At 31.7% G+C, this 26,245-nt stretch overlaps 1 protein-coding gene across 1 annotated transcript in view; it reads left to right on the forward strand.

Annotated features, from left to right (window-relative positions):
• The window catches only part of LOC136976249 (protein pellino-like), a 58,305-nt gene that overhangs the window by 401 nt on the left and 31,659 nt on the right, over positions 1–26,245 (forward strand). The gene's annotated exons all lie outside the window — the stretch shown is intronic.

The following is a 26,245-nucleotide window of genomic DNA, read 5'->3' on the forward strand; positions in this document are numbered from 1 at the left end:
TTAAAACACATTGTATAAATACCTACATTATTAAATTATTAACTAATTTAAGTCTGCTTGTGTATGGAAATATTTTATGCATACTGAAAAATAAAGCGTTTTTGTATTTTTTCACACGAAGAAAAACAATTTTTTTTTCTTTATTTTTGAAATATTACACTTAGAAACAATACAATTATTTTTAGTTTATAAAACAAGAAATAAGAATATTTTGTTTTAGTTATATTGAAATAGTGAATGAAAAATTAAAATTTTTAACAAAAACCCATTAAAAAAGTAAAAGAAAAATAGATAAATTTAGCTAGAAATATTTTTTTTTATATGTTTTTGATTTTAATTATTTTAAACAATTTATTTACTTAACAAATATAATTTTTTTTTAATTGAATTTTAATTATAATCGAGACTTATTACAATAGAAAATAATTTGTTTCAGGGAATTATTTAACAAAATGTTTACTTAAAACAGAAATACAAAGTACAAAATTTCATTTATTTAAAAAAGAAATTATAATTATCAAAATATGATATATTAATTTTTTTATTTAAATCATTTGATTTAATTTATAGATTTCTGCAGATACATTTTCACTTGATTCATTTCTAATGTTTGTTAATTAATGAACTTGAAAAAGTAAAAATTTATTCACAGCCATTTAACATTCTTACATATGTTTGTTTCATTAAAATTGTTAATTCTCATGTTTTATTTTTTAAAATATTTAGTAAGGATAAGTTAAAGTAGCACCTAAACATGTTTTACTTAACTAATTTGAATATTTATAAGTATAAATTACAACAGCAGTGATATAGCAAACTTTAGATGCAGATTGTGAAAACAGAAGCTGCTTTTTTCTTGGATGGAGAGAAAAATATTTTAAAATGTCGTATATATATATTAATATATAGTCTGGCCTATACTATATGTGATTTGGCTAATAAAGATTTATTATTTTTATAAGATATTTAGGGATGTAACCTGTTACAAGAAACATGATAAAAATATTTTACATCAGTAGAAAAATTATGCAGTTTGTAAATAAGATGATTATCATTTTAAACAAAATAAATATAAAAGTTTTATTAAATTCTTTAAAGTCTCTATATGTTTTCTTCTTAGATTATTGTATCACATTCTTTTAGAATATGGAACAAAGAAAAATTGTTGAATTATACAAAATACATTTTATATAAATGTAAACTAACAAACACATAACAATACCAAGGTTATTAGTATACGCTAACATCATTTAACAGATAATAAAATATTAAAGTTCTCCAAATACGAAACACATCGCAAATCATTTTATATTTAAAAAATTTATATACAATAAACCTGTTAGAGTATTTGTTATATCCAACTTGTGCAAAAAAATTTTTTAAATGACAAATTAAGTTTTTTTAACATATATAATTTCAGAAATTTAAAATGTCTTTGTACCATAAATGGATAACTTGAACTTTTTGAGAAATCTTGATCCTTCAATAGGTACATGAATTGAGTGCATTTTATATTAAAAGATTGAACCCAAATTTCCAGTCTTGTTCAGTCATATTAAATGAAATTAAGAGATGCATCATAAAATATTAATAACTTTTCTACCTTGAGAATCCAATTATTTGAGTTATTCTTTTGGTTTTGTATTTTGTTATATAACCAGAAAATCTAGTTGTAAAACATTAAACATTAAATTTAAGAAATGCTTGATAAAAACAAACATTTTCAATTGCTTTCAGCAATCATCTTCAGCTTTACATTAATTAACAATATGGAACAATGCATGGAATAAACTTTACAAATTCAAATTAAATGGAATGTTTTCCAATTGATCATTGCCACATATTACATTGCATATATTATGTGCATAATTTCAAAAAGATCAATGAAGTTATTTTTGTGCCATGCATAGTTAAATGTGACTGGCTGAAGATCTGTTGTCATGGATTCAAGTATGGAGCAATGAGTAGCAAATAAAATTCTGCTATAAAGCTGATAAAACTGCATTCAAATGTCAATTGAACTGATTGCAGCCTAAGGCTTTCCACTATTGCACTCCAATATTTTCTGATGGTATGCATGGTTTTGTGATGGACAGGAAGGTATTGGAGATTATTGTAAGAATGGTCACCCTAATTGCTGATTAAAAATCATCACCTGTCACTAAGAATTATAGCAGAAGTGAGTATTAGCAAGGACACTGTGTGAAAGATTGTCACTGAAGATTTGAAGAAAAGGAAGCTTTGTTCACAATTTTTTCTACACTCTGACTAAAGTTAAGCAGTTTCTTGCCAAAAATTAAATTAGTGGGCTTAACTACCCTCCATATTTGCCAGACGAGTTTTGCTGATTTCTTTCTATTCCTTAAAGTGTAGTACCAATTAAATGACTGTCATTTCAACTCATTTCTGACATCTAGACAAATGTGATGAAAGAACTAGTCTGTTCCAGTTACTGAGTTCTACAACTGAACACAGCAACTTGACATTTGACATGGTCATACAGAAACTGTATGACCATGTCAAGAAATATATAGACTTAGGAGGGATGTATCTTGAAGGATAAATAATGAACAAGTAATTTCCTTCATGCATGTATTTTATATTATATTATATTATGTATCATATAACTCGGCAGATAAGACAATAGTTGAATCATAAAAAAAAGGCCACCCCCGAAATCCGGGGTCGTCTTATAGGACAGATACAAAAAAAATTCGATTGAAATTTATATGAATTAAAACCCCCGGTTTTAATTTATATAAATATTATAATATATTATATGGGTTTTCATTTCCATACTTATGTAGTAATTTTTATGTTTATTAAATTGTTTTCACTTGATCCCTGAGTGTTTGTGCCCATCATTGGTCTGATAAGCCCTCACTATTATCTGCCTCACAGTTGTTGATAATTTAATTAATTATATATAAATTAAAACCATTATTAAAAAAACGGACAAACCATAATTATTTACTAGTAGAGAGTAGGTTATGTCCACAAAATAGAATAGCTCATACAACATTTTTGTAAATAGTCAAGGTCATTACCCTAATGCCCAAATCAGGGTGAGTGTTTGCAGCAATCACGAGGCAGTGCTGCCAGATGCAAGAAAATAAAATTTGTTCATTCGAAAAATTACAAATAGGACATAATTTCATATACGCTATACAGTATTATTATTCGGATGATGATAGCTGATCTAAATTAAATTCATAGGCCATTGATAGTTTGCGGGTCATCTTATAGGACAGATATATGCTAAAACTATAAAACTTCAATGAAAATTTACACCGCGTCTTATCTGCTGAGATATATGATAGGTTAAATCATCCTAAAACTTAATAGATGCACTGTATATACTAGTTAAAAGTGACAGATAGGTAGCATAGTAAGTGTGCTGAATCAAGGCTATGCTTAGGGAAGTTGTATAGATTGCTCCCTATGGAATTTCAAGACTGAGTAGATATCTGAACTCTGGGGACCGAGAAGAGATATTCAACGATACCCTACTTTTGGACTGGAGACCAAAAATAAGAAAGTTATCATATTTACGATTTCTTGCCTTTCACAATGCATTCTATGCCATTTTAGAGTTTTTTACTAGGTGGCACTGCTTGTAGTTCAGTATTGTTTCCGTTTTTTTCTTTTGTTCAAGAACTATTGTGAATCAATAACTAGTGGCGTTAAACACTGGGTGGTCTGCCAGTGGCTCCCCTCCAGGAGAAGTCCGTCGGGAGCATGAACAGTCAAACACCGGCTAGTGGAAAACTCTAAAATGGCATAGAATGCATTGAGAAAGGCAAGAAATTGTAAATATGATAACTTTCTTATTTTTCGTCTCCGATCCAAAAGTAGGGTATCATTGAACTTGTCTTGGTCCCCTGAGTTCAGATATATACTCAGTCCCAAAATTCTATAGGGAGCAATCTATACAACAGCCTTGAATAGTGTTCATTATTTGATGAATTCTTTCTCAGTTGCACTGTGCATATTCTCCATATGCATAAGTAACTTTTCTACATTTGGAATGAGTCTCCAGAATTCTTGCCATTGATTCAAGAGTAAACACGGGACCAAATTGAAAAGCATCGACCAGGCACTTAGATGGCTTAATGCAAGGTGTTAGGATCTGAGGAAAACAAAAACAAACTCTGGAAGAAGTGTTACACATCCAGAGGATAATTTCACTCTAAAAATTATCATAGGATATACAGTGGACCCCCGATATAACGCACAAGTCTGGCGGGAAACAACACAGCGTTATAAGGTAAACCATGTTATACTGAGCAGCGCAGTTAACACGGTTCACCTCTTTTCTTTAGCAATAATGTCAAGCTTTTCTTTTACTCATCATGCATTCAATAATTAAACACTATTCAAAATACATTCAGGAACTCAATAAATACACAATTTCTCAATACGCAGTAACAATAAAATGCACTACTCACTAACGCAGCATGGACCTGTATAAATGTGTTTGAGCTTATCACATCGCAAACATCGCCGCACTATAACCGAGTGCGCAGTATAGTGAGCAGTGCTATAATAAAGATCCACTGTACAGGTACTCCTCACTTTACGACCTATCTGCTTAACGACCACTCGCACTTACGGCCAATCGAGTTTCAACCTGCTGTTCGGGGAATTCCCTTTCTCGGCTTGAGTGTCGGTCAGTGGCGGATGGTGACGTGTGCACTAAGCGTACTATAGTAGTCTTATAGCGTACTATAATAGTCTTTTTATGAATAAATTTGAAGTTTGTTGCATAATTTTACAATGATTCCTATATTCCCGGTGCAAGCTCCTCGCTTATCGACCAATTCGCTTAACGACGTAGTCGTTGGAATGGAACTCGGTCGTAAAGTGAGGAGTACCTGTACTTTGTTTCTTTTGCATTCAATCAGGAAATTCAGTTTCTCTCTGGTCTTAGTTAGGTCCTAGCATCACTTTTTTATATATTTTGGCCAGCATCCCCATATCCAAGTAAAACACTGCTAAAAGCTGAATATTCAACAATACATGTTCAGAATATGCAGCATACAAGGAATGTTCAAAAAGTATCAGACCTTTATTTTTCCTGCGTAAACCAATGACGTGCAGGAGGCCTCCTTTAGTGGAGATGTGGAGGGGACAGTCATGCGCAGTCCTGAATTTTTTTCCTGCCCACAGGAAGTGTCAGTCGCTTGCAGTCGGCCTATGAGTGAGGATGTGTAGTGAGTGCTCATCGGATTCCGTTAAGTTGGAAAATGACTGAACAACATGAGCAGCGATATTGCATCAAATTTTGCCAAAGCTTGGCAATACCCAAGCAAAAACCATTCAACAGGCTTTCGGGGGACAATTCCTTGAGCAACACACGGATAAAGGAATGGTACAACTGCTTCAAAGATGGCCGCACATCAGTGGATGGCGAACTGCATTCTGGCGGTTCACTGTCCACTGATGTGCTCCTGTCTCGTTCGCAAGTTCTCTGACTGTGATACGATGGTTCACCATGACCAAAGTTTGCAGTTGCTCAATGGCAGTTTCATTTCGGCTTGTTGAGGCCTGAACGCAGTTTGCCTTCCACTGATGTGTGGCCATCTTTAAAGCAGTTGTACCATCCCTTTATCATTGTGTTGTTCATGGCATCATTCCCCGAAAACCTGTTGAATCTTGCAAATGGTTTCTGCTTGGGTATTGCCAAGCTTTTGGCAAAATTTGATGCAACATCACTGCTCATGTTGTTCAGTTATTTTCCAACTTAATGGAATCCAACGAGCGCTCACTACACGTCTTCACTCATAGGCCAACTGCCAGCGACTGACGCTTCCTGCGGGCAGGAAAAAATTCAGGACTGTGCATGACTGTCCCCTCCACATCTCCACCAAAGGACGCCTCCTGCACGTCATTGGTTTACGCGGGAAAAATAAAGGTCCGATACTTTTTGAACACCCCTCATATAACAAAATTGGACATACCTAACCCTGGATTAGATTTCCATGCTATACAAAGTATACTCTACAGGATGTTTGAAAAAGTAATTCTCTGTCAAGAAATTAATTTGATCCATTATTTTGAAGTCTTGTTTCCATCTAAGGGTGGGAAAGAAAGTCACTTAACACCCCTGCTACAGAATATAGAATGTATTGTACATTGTAACATACATAACTCATTAACCATTTAAGGTAGGTGAATAAAATCTTTCAACAATCAATTCCTTATGAAATTCCAATCCTAAATGTCACATGACCCCCTTCCCATTTACAGTTTTGGAGTTGCATTCAATGTGGCCACCATCAAGATGGCAGCCATGTCTGTTTCTCCCTTGGTCTAATGTGTTCCTGACATGAGCAAATTAACTTCAGATACATTCTATATTTTGTAGCAGAGGTGTTAAGTGTATTATTGTATATTTTGTAGAATAGCTAGAGAGGCAAACAATATAAGCCAGCCAGTCTTTTGATTAATAATGTAAAAATGTAGGGTGGACGTCGTGCCAACAAATGTACATTACATATGTGAGGAGAATAACTCAACATAAGAAAGGTGTTAAGAAATATTTTATTTCTCTGCAAGCACTTTTGACATTATTATGAACATTGTATGAATGTGAAACTAAAGTATCAAAAGTCTACCTGGTCAGCCTACAAGCATAGAAACTGCAAAAATTTGCAGGCAGTAGAATGCATGTTCAATAGGACTTGGAACATCATTGAGAACATCAGCTGCAAAACTTGGTCTTGCAGTAAGTACCCTATGTCAATGATCACCAACCTTCCTGATCTCACAGACCACTGTCAATGATATTTTAATAATTTTGAAATCAAAACCCAACGTCGAAGATTTTTTGCAAACTATTAATGACAATAAGTATGATTTGAAACTAGTACTAGACCAATTGGACAAAACAAAAATGCATTATTTAGACCTAGAAATAGAAATCATTGAGAACAAAATAATCACAAAAGTTTATCACAAACCAAATGCACCTTCCTTTTTCATATCTGCTTCCTCTAATGATCCAAAGAGTGGCATTTAGGACACTCATTCGGAGAGCTTACACACATTATTAATTAAAGAGAATACATGGCAAGAGATTGAATCTATTAAAAAGCTAGCAACAAAACATGGCTACAGTATTAAACTAATTACTGAATCGGCTAGAATTTTAAAAAAACAAGTCACATAAAGAAGCAGAGCAACCAAAACCTGACCACAAATATGTGACAGTTGAATTTGACTTCAGGTTATTGCAAAGTTTATTTTAGCATAGCAAAAGATATACAAATAAATATAGCATTTAAAAGAAACCCAACAATATTCAGGTTATTAACACGTTGACTGCCACGTGACTTTTTAGGATTCTTTTGTCAAACGCCAACTTAATTTAATTATATTATATTATTTAAAACTCTAATCAGAGTATATAGTAATAATCAAATAGCATATAGAATGTGTTTTTCTTAAAATAAAGGTATTACGAATTATCTCGTAGTTGGCTTATGTAACAGAAAGCTCTTCGCTAAAGCCAAACTACGAGTTAATTCGTGCACAGACACGATTCGTCCTGTCACTTCGCTACAGCCAATCGGAGATGTGCGTCTAAATTCATTAGTAATAAATCGGATATAGAGGCGAGCACATCACATTTACGTCTTTTTTGAGAGTGTTATTTTTTATTTATTTTTATAATCAAATTATAAATATCCCAAAATGGATAAGAAAAGACCACTGACTAAAAAACAACTTGATTACTACACTAATCTAAGTGATTCAGAATCTGACAAAATTTTTGGTGAGGATGGGGGAGTTTATTTGGCAGCGAAATGGTCCTGTTACTGTATGTAAATGGAAAGACAAACGAGAAGTCCTTACCATTTCAAACATGCACGTTGTTGAAATGGTAGAGGTGTTCAATCGCAATAGAAAATGTTCGATGAAACCGAATATAATTCGAGATTATAATCATGGAATGTCTGGCATTGACGATCAGATCAAATGCTATCGTACTACACAGCTCTAAGAAAGACTATTAGATGGCCCAAAAAGGTTGCATTACATATTATAGAAATATATATACATAATGCGCACAAACTCTTTCAAAAAGCAACTTCTTCTAAAATAAAACTTATAAAGTTTAGAGAAGCATTCGTCAAAGCGTTGATTGGAGAAGAGATTCAACCAGTTTCAAAAAAAATTAAATTGCAGAAGCTCCACTATTTACAGAGTATCCCATCTACTCAGAAAAAACAACATCTGACAAAGCCATGTCGAATTTGTACCAAAGCTAAAAAACGCCGAGAAACGCGTTATTTCTGTCCAATCTGTCTTGAGAAGCCAGCCCTTTGCGTAGAAGATTGTTTTAAAAATTATCACAAACAATAAAAATATTGTTTTGCTTTCGATTTTGAATAAACTTTTTATGATTATATTTTCTGTTCATTTATTAATAAATGTTCTGTTCATGTAAGCCAAACTTGATTTTTTGTTCTTGCCCCTGAAGCTATCTATTCATATTTACACTGATATACTACGAATTACATCGTAGCTGCACAAATATGGCAAGGAAACAAACTACGATATAACTCGTAGGTGGCGTCCTAGGCAGAAACGGTAACTACGAGTCATCTCGTAGATGGCAGTCAACGTGTTAACGAATGGAAAAGATCAAATAAACGAGAAAAGAGCCCCTGGAGTGTACATCATACCTCTGGAAGAATCTAAACTCAGCAGACACTTAACCTATATAGGCTCTGCTAACAGATTGATTGAGACCAGAATAAAAGAACATAAATATGATAATCTTGAAAGAAACATATGTATAACACTGCCATAGACCAATATGCAAGCAAGCCCGGGTGTCCCCTTGTTGGGAAGATGCAAAATTAGTAAGAAAAATATTTGATGTGCAAAAATTAAGAATAAGTGAAACCATCAACCTATACAGTAGACTCTTGTATAACACGAGGGATACATTCCATGTTGTAGGAAATCGCGTTATATGGGACAGATCAATTTATACAAATTCAGGAGTCTAAATTGTAATGGTTGTCAATAAATCTGTACTGTACAACCAATATTAACAAAACAGTGTCGTTGGAACTTATTTGTTGATACTTCCGATAGTGAATAAATGTTAAACAGTGAAGTGCATAATTTTATTTTAAGTTAAATAAAATTATTTTTCTCTCATATCTTTAAATGAGTATGTATTATTATTTTTTTTATAAACCACTACTTCTTTAAAATATCAGCTTCACTATTCATATATAAACAACAGGTAAATGTTTAACCTGTTCGCTTTTCTAAACAAAAAATCAGAAACTATGTGAAAATGTTAAATTTATCTTATGTGTTATACGGGACTGTTTATCGTGTTGTATGAGTACTAGTCACAATTTTTTTGTCGCGTTGTACGAATTCACATTTTACGAGAGTCTACTGTATAAAGCAGCAAGCCAAAGGCTTTGCATTAATAACAGCCTCAGCATATCACGAGGTTGGCAAGCATTTTAATCTAAATATACTTAAATCAATTAATAATTTTTTATTAATTACCTCCATGTGCTTAATATTTATTATAGCTTCTTTTATAAATTTAAATAAAATTATTTATTGAAAATATAAATCTCAAGTCATAACATATGAAATTTAAATAACCTCGAAGAAACTTTGGATTGTTCTATTTTGGAACACTGCATAACTCCTCCTAATTAGAATAACTAACCTGAAGATGATCTGTAAATCATGCCAAAAATGTTCATTAGAACTGTAAAGAAGTGCTGGAAATGTATGAAACAGGTGTGTTTTGATATATAATTTATAAAAATTCCAGCTTATGGTAGAAGATTTAGTTTGTTTTATGAAGTATCATTGCATTTACAAGTGCAATATTCAGTAGTAACTCAATAGCTAATTTCTTATACAGTGTCTTTTATGGTCTTTCTCAATGATGATGAATAAGCAGTTATTTGATCTGACAAATTAATAGCAGCCTTTGATTATAATCACTAACTATTTGTGGTGTACTTTTCTTGGCCTCTCTTGTTAATAGTCTTCACAAACCTTGTTGAATGTTTGTTAGATGAAGATAAAATCTCCTGTTTATCCTTCCACTTTATGACAGTTATACCTTTTTTTCATATTCTTGAGCCTTGAACTCTAGTCTTCAAATTTGCATTTTCCATGTCTTTTGTTATATTATTCCTATTTTTTCTAATCATTCCAACTAAGTGTGTATCTTACACTTTACATAATTTCACTAGACCTAATTTCACTAGACCCATAAATAAAACCATGCCAAAAATGATTTCATCTCATTTTTGTGTGTTTCCAGTCACATAAGTGAGATTATCTTTTCAACATTGTACTCTGGATGTTGTTCAGCATACAAATTTGTCTGAAAAGTATTCAGGCTTTGAATCACACTTGACTGGTACCCTTAGGTTTCCACTACTTTGGATATTATATGGAATATTACTTGATGTGGATGGCTGTATAATTTCATCATCATTCTCAGTATCAGATAAAATGCAGTGATGTTTCTTATTTTGCCCCTGATATAACAATGAATTATTGCTCGGTCAATAACCTTTTTTTCTACTATATTGTGATTCATATTCCTCTAATTGGGAAGGATCATCTTGATTCAAAATTGTCAAAATCCATTCTAGTTTAGTTTATTCACTGTTAAATGTATTATATAACCAACATGACATGACCTTCAGAACAAAAGTGACGTATGGGTAATTCTAATTCAAACAAACAATGGTGAGTGCACAAAACATAAAGACCTGAACAATTGCTCACTGGCACCATGACAGACATTGGTGATCAACATATCAAAAAATTACTAATTTTGTAACAAAAATTGCACCAAAATAGAAAAACAATTATATTTTTATATATCCTAAACAAAACTTGAACAAAGAATAATTTTTTAATCATTTTAGATAAAATTTGACAGCAGTCAATGTGTTAACAAATCTAATCTTTTGATCAATAAACTGTCACTTTCCTCATACCAAGAATTGTAATGTTGCTCATATGCATCAAATTATATTTTTGTTCATGTTTCATTTTTTAACTGATGGAATCAGTTTTATATGTGTTCCTTTTACTTGTCTAAGTATAACTTGTAAATCCTTTTTTTTTCCCTCAAAACTATTAGTATTAGAGCAACAATTACTTCAGGACTTTTTTACTTTCAAAAAACATTGTACAAAACATTCCTTTGTATTATGGTATTTTATAATAATAATAATTTTATTTTTTATATTTGTATTCATTATATTAAAGCCAAATGATTATCGGATTAGATCTGGCTATTACTGCTAATCATTTGGCTTTAATATAACTTTCAGGCATATGTTTGTTTGTATTTGCAGTGGAACCCCGTTTTATCCAGTTCAGGCAGGACTGGACCCAATCCAGATAATCTGGAAAATTTGTTAATGACATAAATAACAGTTTAGATGTACATTTTATTTTATTTATTGTACATTATATATACTTTTACAATAATAACAATATAAAGCAAAAGACATATCTACATACAGTATTACTTTGATTTCAATTAGAATACTGTACATCATTTCAATTAGTAAAAAATTTGTGAGTTTCTTTTGTTTCAGCTATGAGTGATGCTTTCATGCTGTGCAATCTCGTAGATGCTTTACCATCATGAGTTCAGTCAGTTCTGCATCAGGTTTCCTTTCAAAGTACATTAACACATTTTCAAGTGTTGTTTTGACCAAACCGTTCATCTTTTGGCTCTATACTACCTGCATCCTCATCAGAATTACTGTAAGTCTCCACATTGTCATTAGATGAACAAACTGCAATAATGTTTTTATCTGATAATTGAAAGAAAATCTTCATCATTGTCACATTGCAAACACAATCGATCTCTACATCTGCACACCTATATTTCTGAACATTCCGACAAATTCTGAAGGGCCAATATCAATGATGTCCTCCAAAAATTGTGCAGTTTCAGGCCAGACATTTTTCCACAACTTTATAATTGTCAATTCACTTGCTTGTCCCAGGATGAAGCAGTTGTGTAAGTTAGACATGTAAATTTCTTATTCTGGATAAACTGGGTTCCACTTTATTACATTTATTGTTTTTATATTATCTTTTCATATATTTACCTGTTCATTTTTTTAATGGAAATTATTGTTCTGAGAGCATTCAAATGTCCTTGTGAATATTACTGGAATGTCACTGATTGATGAGTTATGAAATTTTTTTGAGACATTTAAAAATATTTATAATGGTATGAATTTTCTATTGTTTTATCCCTGTAAACAACTTGTGGTATTTTAATATTTATAAAAATTTTTTTTTAATATAAATTAATTAGGTCATCAAAAAATGTTCACAAATGAACTGCTTTTTTCTGGTTGAATTAAATAAAATATCAGTTCTATATAAGAAAAAGTTGGTAATTTACTGCTTAAAAATAATTCATTTTTATTAAGTTGACATCAGAAATGAAAATAAAATTATCATGTGCAAGAAATTTTAATTTCAGAATAAATTAAAATATTGCATTGGTGATGAGATTTTGGAGAAAATAATTGTAAATTAAAAAAAAAATTTTAATTATTCTCGTTTAAGAATTAAAGAAATTAAAAGCCAAAGAATTTTCATTTTGTGTTGTAATCATCTGTGATGGCACTAAGTTAACGGTATACTTATTAGATAAAATGAGGAAAATTGTCAAATGAATGAACTGATAAATTAATGAATAAAATTGAATTTTCCAAATTTTTTTTCCTGTTTTTGTTGCTTTTTATTATTTAACAATAGGAAAATATTTCAAAGATTTTGATTTTTAATAATTTAAAAAGATTAATTTATTATTTTTAAATTTGAATTATGAAAGGTATTTGAATTTTTTATAAAACATAACAGAACTAATTAAACTTTACTATTAAACTTTTAAATAAAAATATAGTAATTTAAGTGCTTTTATATTTATTAAACTTGAAGTTTAATTTAAAAGTTTTTTCAAACTAGATGATAATGAATGATTTGAAGTGTAAAATGAAGGTAAATGAAATTTGATCCTTCTCCAACAAGTTTTTTTTTTACAACAAAACAACTATGAATGAAATTTTCAGTTTTTTCTGCTAATTATTCTTGGTTCTTCTGGCAGATAGATAACTTAGATTCAAATTGAAAAGATTAAGGAGAAACTTCTTTCTCACAGCAGGTACTTGTTTTTAAGCAAATAATTACTATTGATTGTATTAATTTTACAAGATCTAAACTTTGTTTTGAATGATAAATTATCTTCAAATTGAGAAAATCTTGGTATCATATTGTAAGAAATCCAAGCTGCTTATTCAGGTAGCTAAATTGTTTATTACTCACAAGAAATGTTTTTAGCTTGTTTCAGTCCATTTTCAACTTATATAAAACATTCTAAATAAATGAATTTAATATAACAACATTATGATAAACAGGAAAGTTGATGTTGATTGTTTTTATGATTTTTTTTGTTTTTAATTCAAGAGTAATTTAATTTAATTTTAATCACTAAATTTTTATGATAAAAGTTTAAATAAAAAGTTTTGTTGAGTAACTTAGATGACTTTTTTGTATGTTATATTATTTCATTACATTCTGAATTATTGTTATATATCCTTTTGTAAAATCTCAGTCCATGCTTATTCTTTTTTAATGTGGAATATAAATATAAATGCTTGCATCAACACACTTAATATCAACAAATGCTAAGATCTTAAGGAACCTTGAAGACAGAATGAATAGTGAATAGCTTTAAGCATGTTTTTTTTTAAATTTATTCAAATTACATACCAAGACTGTTCTTTATTTGAAATGTATTAATGACAATATGAAGATAAAAATAAAATGTTTTGAAAAATAATTATGAATAAATCTACAGGCTCCTTAAAATTTTAGCTTTTGTTGATTAAGGTTAAAGCTATATTGATCATTTTGTTAGTAATACATTAATTATTAGCAAGGTTGAGGCCAAAGTTTTAAACACAAAAACATGTATGTTGACATTCAGTGCCACTTTCCTGTAAGCCTAGAAGTTTGACACTGGTGTTTGGAAAGTCAGTGGAACCATCTCAACATTCCAAATGTGATTGTCAAACTTCTAGGCTTACAGGAAAGTGCCTCTGAACGTCTGACGTACATGTTTTTGCATTTAAAACTTTGGCCTCAACCTCACTATTGTTATTTTTGGATTCAACTAATGAAAACTCAATATGCTTTAGAACAGGGATGGGCAACCTTTTTCTACGTAAGGGCTGCATTTCAAAACTTTTGAAGTGACGCGGGCCGCACACAAGAGAAAAGAGGGGGGAACTGTCGGTAAATCACAATTCTTTATTCATGTATAATTATAAATTAGCATAGGTATACTTAATATAGCTTCTGGCACCGATCTAAACGTAATATATCGGAAATATTTGGTTAAATATCAGTCACTGCTAGTTTTAAATTAGTTTCGATGTGTCTGTTAGCCGGTTTCTTGTTTTAATTTTTACTAAATTCATTGCGAAAAAACTTTTCACAAATATAAGTTGTAGAAAATAACGTTTGAATTTTTGTCGAATATCTCATTAAGCTGGGAAACTGATATATTTATTCATACTTTATGCCATGAGGGCCGCGGGTTGCTCATCCCTGCTTTAGAACATTTTTTTATCATCTATATTTCCTGCAAATAACCCATGAGTATTGAAAGCATGTGTGGGTTATGTGGCTGACTTATGTGCCAGTTTTAAATTGCATTTACATTTTTACCCAACAGCTTTTCCTTTTGTATAAATCAATGGTTCCCAAACTTATTTTGCCCACAGACCCCCCCCTCTATAGCAAAAACCTGACCATGAATCTCCAAGTGAAATAACTACACAACTACATAATAGCAAAATTACAAATTTAACTTAGTCTTGAATGGTGAATGGTGACGTAAAAATAAAATATAAATAAAACATTTTGATATTTAAAGTAATATTTATCGAAATTACTAGCTAAAAATTTGCTCGTTTTTGAAAAATGAGTATAATATACAGTAGATATCCCCCCTATGATACGGGTTCATGTAAGATGGATTCAGATAACATGGCGGAAAAATTGTGATCATGTTTGTATAACACGGTAAAAGAATGAGACAGATTGTCATGGCCGACTCGTGTCTCAACAGGATTGGTCAAATCTGCTCTCGTTCAGTTATCGGAAGAGCTCAGAATAGGTCCCCAGGACCAATAGTGGACGAGCAGCAGACCTACTTGAGAGCTACCAGCATAGCGAGGATGCTGATTGGATGACTGCCGCCAGCGGCACATATATATACAGACAGTTTAGGCAGGAAAGTTGTTTTTTTTTTTCTGGAAAAAAAAAAACATTTATTATTCAATGGCCATAAAAATTGTCGTCATGATTACTTTAAGCCTGATTACTAAAGAAAGTTATTTTAAATATAACAAGTAAGTTAATCGCTTTGGGCTGTGAACGGCTCATGTATTTGTAAAATCTAAGTGACTTGTACAACATGGATTCATATAACATGGAACGTATCTACCATGTTATATGGGGTCTACTGTAGTGAAAACAAAAAAAAAATGTATACTTTATTTCTAATTTGGTTATAAATTACTCAATCTTCCTTACACACCGGTGATTCAATCAAAAAATACACTTACGTAAAGCCAGATAACTGGAGTGCGACCCGAATACTAACCACTCCGGTTATCTGGCTTTACGTAAGTGTATTTTTTGTTTGGTTATAAATTACATTACAAAAATATAAAATTAATGAGTTTTTATTTTATCTACTGAAATTTCGTAGAAAAATAAATGAATTATTTATATATTTTTAGTCATTAAATAGTTTTTATAATTATGAAAAACAACCAATAATTATCACTGTTTTGGAAAAGAAAATTAAATAAATGTATAAAATTCTATAAACAAACAAAATAAATTTTAAAATGTCATAATGTATGCAAATTATGAAGCTCGGAGCCTGTTTTAACTTTTCATTAAACTTTTCAAGGACCCCTGACATTGTCCATGCACCCCCAAATTAATGTTAATTTGCCATGGACCCCATCAGCAGTTCCAAAGACCCCTAGGGGTCGTGGGAACCACTTTGGGAAACATTAGTATAAATTTACTACAGTGTGTTAAAAAATCTTTTACACATCACATCATCATCTGTCATTGAAATTTTTTCAGAAAATGCTAAAAATATGAATAAATATGCCACAAATAAATTTTCTTCTGATTTTTTTTTATGTTGGTCTACATTTTAATTGATATTATTAGGCATTCCTATTAACATAAAAGCTGATAAATTTCCAGCAGTTCTCTCCTTTTTATATAATGACTTTCTGGAATCTTTTACATTCTGAATAATAATCAGCATGCACATTGCTGTTTCATCTTCCTGGATATTCTCTCTGTTTCCTTCACATCTTTGATAGAACTTTTATACATGTTTTCAATCTAGGATCTAAGGGTTATTGGGGAAAGTAAGAATTTGTAAGAAATAAAATTTTAAACTCATATTGCAACGAGGCAGTTGAATTCATCTAGTATGTTATTGACAGTATTTGTATAATATGAGTCAGTTACACAATTTCTTGGTTATAACATCTTAAAACTTCGTTATGCTGTCTTTTCTGTTACATTCATTGCATTATCAAATGTAGCATCACACAATACCATACTCTATCAACTGTTCTTGTGTAAGAGCTGGAAGCTAGGATATTTAATCAGTAATATCATGTACCTGTCATGCAACTCATTTCATATTTCCTCCTTTTACTGTGAAATCCAGAAAATTCTGTCCACTTAAATAATGCAAAGCTGCTTGTATATTCTATAAATGTATTGAATATTCTCAAATAGCAAAGCAGTTTTGATTTTGAGACTGGATTCCTTATAACAATTCAGTAATTTTTTGATGAACAACATACAAAAACAGAATTTGTGAAAATATATAAAATTTAGAGAAAAATTACATACTAGTACATGCCCTTGTAACATCTGAATGGCATTTATTGGCAACACTATTTAGACTCCAAGGCTGAATCTTTGCTGTGCAAGATGTCATCTTGTGGTCTCAGTTTGAAAGTGAAACAGAGATGTGTGATTAAGATTTTGGTCCAATCAGATTCCAAGCCAGATGATATTCATTGACAGTGTATGCACACTTGGAGATGATACTATCTCACCGTCTCAAATGTATGAATGGTCAAGTTCTTTTCTAGTGACAGAAATCCACTTATCCAGCTTGGCTAGCAATGGCAATCACTGATTCCATGATACAGAAGGTTCTAAATCTTATTCTTTCTAATTGTTGGGTCTCAGTATGCTTTCTTGCTGAAGAACTAAACATCAGTATTGGGAGTGTAGTTCATGAACACTTTTCGTTCCATGTGGAGGTCAGATGCTGATGTTTGAACACGACTCAGAAAGTTCTTGTGTATTCTCAGCATTTGATACAATACAAATAACAAAGTTTTCTGAGCCAAATAGTCACTTATAATGGACTGAGTTTATTTTTACATGCCAGAAACAAAGTAGATCAGCATGGAATGGAAATGCAGTGATTCAATTCCTCCCCAAGAAGTTTAAAACTTCAGCTCTCTGCTGGAGAAGTCATGGAAATATTTTTCTGGAATGAGCACTGTAAAGAATTTGTGTTGATTTTTAATTTAAAATGTGAATTTGTGTGTTTCTGGAAAAGAGTGTAACTATAGGAAATCCTTGTTAATTTGAACTCATATAGTTCGAAATCTCATTAGTTCATAGCTACTATTTGTCCCAGCCAAGGATATAGGGATTTACATGTTAAGGAATGTGGTTAGTTTGAAATACAGCTATTTCAAAATTTGAAATGAAAATTTCTGTCCAAACTGTGATATGGGTATGTTATCTTCTTCATTTAGATTGAACTGCCTCCATACTATAAGAGAAAAATAGACCAAGAACACAAAACTTTTATTATATAAGTATATAAGAAAATATAGTTTGTTTTAAGGTTATCAAGACTTAAGTGGATAAAAATTTTGTCCACAATGAATTCACTTCCATAGTTTTATATCTTAGATGTTGCAGACTTTGAATTTATTAGATTGAACCAAATTTTTTCTCCTTGAGAGGGAATCAAAGAATGATTCACTTTAACTTCATCTACCACTCTATTTCCTTGTGCAATTTACCAATAATAATAATGATGATAATTAATAATTTGATGTAGTTCATTAGCCCCAAATTAACAAATTTGAAACTAAGTAAGCCCATTGCCCCAAATTTTCCTCACTGGTACTGCTTAAAGATGTTTCAACATTCAGCCAAATTAATGTAAATGGAATGATTTTAAGGTACAAAGTAGAGTTTGAAGTCTTTCTGTGCCAATTTTTATTTCTATTCCTATTCCTTTTTATTATCATGGTGAGATTGCTTTATCCAAAACTTTCTATAGCTGTAGTCTGTGTAATGTTCACTTTATTTATTACTAGCAGACCCGGCCACGTGTTGTTGTGGCTCAAAATGTAACTAATATAAATGTATAACACTTTCCCCGTGGGGAAATTTCAAAAAATACCTTCTTAGTATGTGTTATCTTGACATATCCTATTAAAACGCAATCAAAAACGCAAAAAACCACATCTAAAATAGTTCAATAGAAACCAAGTTCTTCACGGTAAGCCTTAATCCTGTCCCTCTCCCCCACGCGGGAATATCGAAAAATCCCTTTTTAGTGTATATTCTGTTGACGTTCCCTATTGAAACACAATCAAAAACACAAAAAACCGCATCTAAAATAGTATAAATAGAAGCCAAGTTCTTCGCAATAAGTCTTAATCCTGTCCATCTCCCCTCAGTGGGGGGAATTTCGACATGTATATTATATAAAAACACATGCGTATTTGAATGCAACGTTGTGTCAAAATTTCAAAGGAATCGGTAGGAACAAACAAACATTACATTTTTATTTATATACATAGATAGATGATCTGCTTTAGTTCATCCTCACAGAAAAGCATGATGCCTCACAGTAAAGCAAACTTAGGTCATCAGAGTTAGCGCCATCTGTTGGACATAAAAGCCCTAATCCTAGATGATATCTTTTAATTTATATAATTTAGGCTGTATATTATTCTGTTAAACATTCATATATGTCCACCCTGAAGGTCTATTCTAAATATTGGTGAAAGAATTTTTGAAATCGGATGAGTAGTTTCAGAGAGTACCTGTTACATACAAACTTACAAACATTTCCTCTTTATTATTATTTATTATTACATGTTGAATCTTACTGTCAAATCTGCTTCCACTATTCTTATGCCACAATTTTCAAAACTTTTCTTTAATTAGATGTTTTTGCTGAGCTTTACTTTTTCAACCTGGTTTCGCCAGCTTTTTTATAGGATCACATAAAAACAATTATTCTTGCATTTTTATAGGATTTTTTTTAATTAATTAAACAAGTTTTATATCAAATCTTTTGGATGTTAAAGTTAGCAACTTTCATCACATGTGGGGACCATCAGAACCTGCAACATGGATCACTTTTCAAATATTAATAGTAGACCAGTATTAATGAGTAGTCATTGACCGTCCTTGCTTCTGGGATGAGGTCAACCACTACTTTTGGTCAAATTAACTTCAGTCCCCTACCACAACAGTCCCTTCTTGCTATTAAACCCAGCAGTATGGTGGCATTTGAATATTAAAATTGTATAATATGAGATTATCAGCCAGTACAAAATGTTTTCAGGAGTACTGAGTTTAAATATTTGGTCCATTTTTTGCAAAATTTGATTCATTGGTAGATTACCATTTGATATTTGGCTGTGAATAAAAGTTTGTTACAGTTAACATTAGAAAAAAATATGGTATCTTAAATTTTTACCATATTTTCAATTGCTGTTTACTTGAACAATGAAATTCTGCCATTTTGTACCACTCTAGTATCATGATAAACATGACAATAGTAAGCTAAAATAACCAATTTTTTTATATGGTTTTTGTTTTAATGTTTGTTATATTATAGTATTTGATTTATATAACTACAAATGTTCTTATTTAAGGGTTTATCACATCGAGCGACCAATCTAACACATTTTAAATTAAAAATTCTTTATTTCTCTACTGTACGCAATTTAAAGAAATTTTTAAATGTGTTAAATTGGTCACTTGATGTGATAAACCCTGACATTAGATAAACTTTATAGTTATATAAATCAAATACTATAATATAATATATATAATAGAAGGATTAGAAGTACAAAATAATCTTAATGTCTGCTCGGGCAAAAACATAAAAACAATGTCGGGCTTACCTGATAGTACATTATAAAATAAAAGTGATTACAAAACAACATATACAAAAGATTAAATGCTTATAAACAACAAAGTCTGAATAAACTATATTCCAAAACAACTGGAGTCTGATATAATTACATAGTTGCTAAATGTGCTTGAGTACTTTCCTCCAAGCATGCGGCATTGGAACCGTGTCCCTGCTGTTGATAGCTGTTACTCTAGAAATAGCCCTGTATATCTCAAGGATCTCCAGGCAAATATTTTAGATGCAATTTTAATGCTATTTAATGTAGAAGGTGAACCCTATCAAAGTCAATCTCTACATCTGTGTCCAATCAAAGTCATACTGCCCAATTTCCTAGTGATTGAGTTGTGTTGTTTCTCGACCCTAGTCATAAGGGATCTAAATGTAGCGCCAATGTGTTCATAGCAATGATCTACTCTATGGTCATGCAACAGAATCCCAGAAGATACTTTTCATTGGGTAGATTCTTATCGTTTGTAATGAAAACATAGTTGGAGTTCTCCTGTATGCAATTCATGCATCAGAATCCTTTTCTCCTGTAATGCAATTCATACATAGAATGCTCAAGAAGATGTATGAATTGCATATGTCTTCTTGAGGATTCTACTTAAACACTGGTTATAAGTGACTGTACAAAACAGTTTGGATTCTCTGGAGGTTGTTACTTTTTTTTTACCCCTAAAACATTGTATCAAAGGAGGATCATGCGAGCACAGTGGTATGAAGAACAGATTGTATGTAGCCTTATGAAAAACATCCATAGTGAGAACGCCATTACTCCAAGTGATGGTGAGATCCAAAAAATGTATTTGCTGACCACGACTTTGCTCCAGACTGTTATTGATGGCCTCCAGGAAGTTGTGGAAGGGTGGTTCACAAACCAAATAATCAAATTGTCATTGACATACTGGGAATAGAGTAAGATGATGTCAAAGGATGGAAGCATGTGCTGTTTCAGTCGTCTAACCACTAGTTCACACAGTGTGTCCAAAATGGGACTCCCATCAGTATTCCCCTAGATTGGAGATAAACAGTGCCTTAAAAGTAAAAAATGAAGAATGACAGATTAAGTGCAGTAACTCCAAGTTGGGCACGTGGTACTTGTGAGACTGGGTTCAATCCTGATTTTAAGGATACATAGACTTGAAGTCAAACACCATAAAGAACACCTGCCATTCCAGAGTAAGAGTGCACAGCCTCTGGAGTAACATGCGATTAACCAGAGATTTGGAGATGATCAGAGATAAAACTGTTGAGAATCTTCTCGATGCAGATGATGTGAGTGAGACAGCCTTATCCTGAAGATGGTGTTTGTAAAGGTTGAAAACATTTGTTTTTTAATAAATTTTATTTTACTAACTGGTTTTTAGGTTTGGAAGTGTTATATAGTATATACATCCAGTTTGGGATAGAGTTTCTGCAAACCTGTAAGTGAATACACCATTTTTCTTATACAGTTGTCATAAAAGAAAGTTTAAAATAATGGGCCAGAGCTAACGGGCCTGAATATATATCAGGCACAAAGTGTGTATCCTATAATTAAAACAACTTGTTTTGATCATAGGATGGGTGATTCTTTTTTCTGTCACGTGCTAACAGTTTTTATTGATGGGTGCTAATCCTGTCCTTAGTAGTGGAGGTAGAGTTGAGGGCCTATATTGGAATTTCCATCTCCAGTGAATGAAACATTTGAGGAATTCTTTCCTCAACTGTTTCATTCAAAAAATCCAGCACTTGACTTGCAGTGTGAGGTATTGACTTATCTTACACAAACCATTCTTCTGTTGCATCAACTAATTCTGGTAAGAATTGGTCCTGCCTTATCTCATATTAACTATCTTGATTTAAGGTGTCATTGAAAAAGAATGGACTAATTTAGGCCTTGAGTAAAAATTCGGTACATTCTAGTATGCATCAGTCTCAGCCACAACTGATGCATCAGTGAATAGTTTAACAAGCTTTTACTGGAGCATCTGGCAACTTAATAAGATGGTGGAAGCAAACAGCACTGTATTGGCATTTGCAGACTTATTTTGTCAAAATAACTTTGGATTAATACAGATGAACACTAAAAAATGATGATGATGATGATAAAATATTTTCATTAGCTACTGCTGTTGATGAAGCCTAAAAGAACTCTATACAAAAACTATAATGTCTATGTTTCAAGTAGACATACTAAAAAGTCCTTTTTAAATCATCATCAAATCTAATGAAGATCAATAGGGTGTTTCCCAAGCCAAATATTGTATTCTAAATTGAAGAAAGGCGTTGAAAGTGCTTGTGGAAAAAGGACATACTAAGTATAACACCAATCTCAGTGCTTTTCTTCAACTTAGAACGTCAAATCTATATATATATATATATATATATATATATATATATAATCGAGATGGGTTAATGATGATAAGCACAGAGCCCAAACGGTTAGGAGTTGAAAGTTGAAATTTGGTACACAGTTAAGGAAAGTCACGAGAACGTACACTAAGGAGGGATTTTTCGAAATTCCCACCCATGGGGGAGAGGAAAAGAATTAAGGCTTATCCTAAAAAACTCAGCTTCTACTGTACTATTTTATATGCAACTTTTTGTTTTTAACTGCATTTTAGTAGGGTACCACATGGGGATGAAAGGAGTGTATTCCTTAACAATGGAAGTGTCAAGAGAAAGCAATGTGCAAGATTTACAGGCGCAAATGTGGATTTTTGCATTTTTGCGGGAAATCGAACATATTTTTAAACCCATCAAAAATTAGTTTGGAAACGGGGACCTAATTTTTGCATTCTGTGAAAACAGGCAAGATTGGCTATAATGTAATAATCTTAATCTTTGCTATCGTTACTTTTTGCCTGAGCAACACCAGGCTTATCTGCTGATCTTACATTTAATTACACTGTATGTGATTAAATAAAATTACGTGCTAACTGTCTTATTCAATTTTTATGATTATTTTATAAAGTTGCTAAAAACAACCATGGAGCCAGCCATATTGCTTCATTGGAGTTTACCATAACCCAATGAGTTCAATATGTATTAGTTGCTGCAGCAGTGAACTCATCAGTGAATATCAGACATTTTTTGTACATTGCAGTTCACCAATGTGCTGTTCGATGGCATACTGTAATATATCCATTGTATGCCATAGGTGCACCCATTTTTTCCAAATATACACTTTTATCAATATCATTAATCTCACTTTCTCATTAGGAAACTGTAAGAATGATGTCAAATTGGTGTAATAATGTACACTATTCAGACAAAATGAATGTACAGTACCACACATTGTTAAGCACTGAGAATGTAATGGTATTACTACAAATTGACAAGGTTTTTCAGAGCCCCTAAATTAATTTTGCTTGTTAATATATCCACTTTATTTATTTATTTGGGCCTCTGTAAACTACATATTCTAAAGCAGATGAATTGTCCTGAAATATCTGAATTTTATAGGAGAAAATTTATGTCCCTTATGAATAATCCTTTACACTGTGGACTGAAATTCTAGTTTCTATAGACATTCTGCAAATCAACTTCTGTTGACTTCGAAAGATTTTATGCTGTATAAAGTGAATTGTCTGCAGTATTAATGTACTTTTAGGCCTAAAGCATTTTATATTTACTATGATCCTGTTTCTCAGAACTTCTTATTAAGCTTTCTAATTGCATTATTGGACAGAACTCATTGCATCCATATTCTACATGAAAGTTGTGATGTAATTTTTGCTTTCTCTAAACCACACAAATATTAATGCACTACTCCAATAAAAATGCATTACCATTTTCATGAATGACAGTATTGCCATCAATTTATGAGTAAACTGAATTTGTGCAAAGTTAAAAAATTGGGTACAAATAAAGCTGTGTGGTAATATCAAAACCATTTCTTTTTGGTAGGATCCCTGTAAACTGTATATCATATACCTATATACAGTAGAGCGTCGATAAGTGGAACCAATTGGGGACTGGGGTCCTTCCAGTTAATGATTTGTTCCAGTTTCCGACTTTGTACGAAAAAATACATTAACCTGTCCGATGTTCAAATTTTTCTCCGTTGCGTATCGCTTCCTGTTGAATTTTTCTCCGTTGCGTGTCGCTTCGTGTTGAATTTTCGTCGATTTTAAGCCTAACGAAAATTTTTATAATAATCATCGAGGCTATCGTATCGTTAAAAATTATTTCTGCATTTTGTACAAACAAAATAAATATATTAAAGAATATAAAAAACATGAAAATTATACTTTAGAAGTAAATTTAGTATCAAAAACATTCGATTCAGCACGACACAGTCCGACTGAAAATCGTTCCACTTTCCGGCCATTCCACTTACCGACGTTCCACTTATCGACGCTCTACTGTATATATAAAATTACATGTCTTGACTGACTGAGTGATTGATTCATCATTGCGCAGAGCAAACTGCTGAACCTAAAGAGATGAAATTTGGTACACAGTTAAGGTATGTCGTGAAAATGCACACTAAAAAGGAATTTTTCGAAATTCCTCCTGCGGGGACAGGGAAAGGATTAAGGCTTAATTAATCTTAACCTGGAAAGGCAGTACCACAAACATGGTTTACAAAGAAGTGTTGGGGTAACTAAAACTCTATTTTTCTGTAAGTATTTATACTTCAGGAATTTTCATTTATGTTTTGGAAAAAAAAAAAATTAAACTCAGATTTATCGTATCTCAAAATCCCATAATATTTGAAACTTGAATTTAAGTGTATTAGAGTCCATAGTTTGAAACGAACAAAAGTCAGTAATTTTTACCAAATTAGTAACAACTAATGATTGAGAATCTTAGTGAAGTACTGAAGGAGGGTTATTTCTATCAAATTGCAAAATCCACACAGGCAAAGCCGTGGATAACAGCTAGTTACAGTATATGCAAGTATCTCATAAAGCATTTCAAATTTTTTAAGGAATGATTGATAGTTTTCGATGAAGGAAAATCTATACACCCTAGTAAATTGTAGCATTTCTCTCTTAAAATGCAAAGAAAACTAACTGCTGAAAACTGTGTATTATTTCTTCTTCATGAATGAACTGTTTTAATGTTTATTTAAATCACCATTTTAAAAAATTTCACAAAATTAGATAATAAAACTACTACTTTTTAGCAGAAAGTGAAGTTCAAGAAATTAAATTAACTTTTACTATTAAAATAATTTCTAAGAAATTTTTTTTTTAGAATTTAAGTTTTATTTACAATTATCAGCATTTAGTTTATGCAGTTCAGTGTACTGTACTTGTGTATGCTGCAAGTAGTCTACTTGTTTACGTTGAATGTAATCAGTTACATTAAATTAAATTGTTTTAATCCAAAAATAAAATTAGATATTAAACATTCTGATGTTTTTATATGTATGAAACTGATTTAAAGTTTCAATCATTCATTTATAGATAATATGATTGTTAAAGCAAGTTCAAAGTTACAAATTGCAAATGGAAAATAAATTAATTCACTTATTTTTAGAAAAGTCTGTGAAGAAATTTTTATTTGCTCTTTGGACACTAAGCTTCTTTTTTTCCATACTGCAAAGTTTGACAAGGCCCACAATAGAGGCAACCAAGTGGTTGAGGGACTTTTTTTTTAACTCTTTCCGCCCTGTGGGCACTAAGAGGGAAATGGTTGAGGGACTGGACTGGACATATCTGGTTTAGACCTCCCATGAAAAATTCGTGAGGAGTTGCTTGCTATGATTTGACTATGGATTCTCCAGAGCAGCAGATTGACGCCTTAACTGCTTCCGTCATCCACGGTCAAATAATAATTTACTAACATTCAGAAATAAATGAAATCATGATATAGCTAATAAAAATATTTTTTACCATCTTGTAATGTTAAGTTTAATTGTCTAACTTTTTACAGACTAAAAAAATTATTAATAAAGTGCTTTCCGTAAACTTC

This window comes from Centruroides vittatus, unplaced genomic scaffold (genome assembly GCF_030686945.1).
Source record: "Centruroides vittatus isolate TY-2023 unplaced genomic scaffold, ASM3068694v2 contig_4, whole genome shotgun sequence".
NCBI classification, from domain to species: Eukaryota; Metazoa; Arthropoda; class Arachnida; order Scorpiones; family Buthidae; genus Centruroides; species Centruroides vittatus.